At 38.6% G+C, this 1,541-nt stretch overlaps 1 pseudogene; it reads left to right on the plus strand.

Annotated features, from left to right (window-relative positions):
* Positions 1-262, plus strand: part of LOC102823026 — a 3,703-nt pseudogene extending 3,441 nt beyond the window's left edge.
* The last annotated feature ends 1,279 nt before the right edge of the window (positions 263-1,541 follow it).

The following is a 1,541-nucleotide window of genomic DNA, read 5'->3' on the forward strand; positions in this document are numbered from 1 at the left end:
AAGAGTACTAGAAAAGAGAACAAGATTGATTATCATTACTAATAGCAAAGGCTGATTGTGTAAAGAAGACACTGAAAGCATGGTTCAGGAAGCTGAGAAAGTACAAAGCTGAAGATGAGAAACAGCAGGACAATCTAAAAATTTACTTGGATTCTATACATTTAACATGAAAGCAACAGTTGAAGATGAAAAACTTCAAGGCAAGATCAATGATGAAGACAAACAGAAGATTCTAAATAAATGTAATGAAATTTTCAACTGACTTAATAAGTATCAGAATGCAGACAGAGAAATTTGAACATCAGCAAAAAGAGCTGGAGAAAGTCTATAACTCTATTATGAAGCTATAGCAGAGGGCCAGAGGAATGCCTGGGGGCTTCCCTGGTAGTGGAGCTCCACCATCTGGTGGTGCCTCTTCTGGACCTACCACTGAAGAGGTTGATTAAGCCAGTATCTGAGCATAGGAACCTTAGCATTGTTTCATAGTAAAACAGTGTTGTTGTTAAGTGCCATCAAGTTGGTTCCAACTCATAACGACCCAGTATGGGATTTCCAAGGAGAGGTTGGTAACTTTGAACTGCTGACCTTGTGATTGAAACCGTCCTTATGGTCCTGCACTTATCCTACAGCACACCAAGACTCCCAGTATAACACTGAAGGACCCAAATTTGTAGCACATTCAATAGTAGTTTTAAAAATGAGAACTGCTGTACTAAACTAAACTGCTGTACTAAATATTCAGTACTTGACTATGGAGTTATGTGTGTAGGGAAAAGAAGAACATTGTATTGGCATTGTATTGTAAGTGGAAAATGCAACGTCTTGAATAAAGTTGTATTTAAATTGGAAACAAAGAAGCAAAAAAACCCATTGCCATTAAGTTGATTCCAGTTGATTCCAAGACTGTAATCTTTATGGAGGATTCTTGATGTGGTGCTGTAGGATCAGCACTGGACTGCAAGGTACAAGGTCAGCAGTTCAAACCCACCAGCTACTCTTTGGAAACCCTATACAGGGTCACTATGAGTAGGAACTGACTCGATAGTACTTAACAACAGTGGGCTTAAACTGCTGACATCATGGTTAAAAATTCATTGCTTATCCTACTATAACACCAAAGCTCCTTAAAGCCATGGCAATAGATGAAATACTCGAAGTAGGTGCAAATTCTGGAAGGCAGTTATTAAAATTTTTTTTTTAAGTTACAATGGAATTGATTTTAATTAATGGCAACCCCATCTGTTACAGAGTGGAATTGATCTATGGGGTTTTCGTGGATATATATATATAAAATATTTTGTTGTGAGTTAGTTTTGTGATAATTTACTTGGAAGAACATTAGCTTTAAATTCATCCTATCGTATATCATTACATTGCCATGATTACAATACCCTCCATGCATCATCAACCAACCAAAGGGTATACCCTGCAAACCTGGTCCTCAGCACATAGCCCCTCTCCCTCTCTGGGTCTAAAGTCCCCAGCTGCTCCATCTCTCCACATCATTGTCTCTGCCTCCATCTGGCATCACTGCTTCTCTG

The sequence above is a fragment of the Chrysochloris asiatica genome, unplaced genomic scaffold (assembly GCF_000296735.1).
Source record: "Chrysochloris asiatica unplaced genomic scaffold, ChrAsi1.0 scaffold00207, whole genome shotgun sequence".
Classification (NCBI taxonomy): Eukaryota; Metazoa; Chordata; class Mammalia; order Afrosoricida; family Chrysochloridae; genus Chrysochloris; species Chrysochloris asiatica.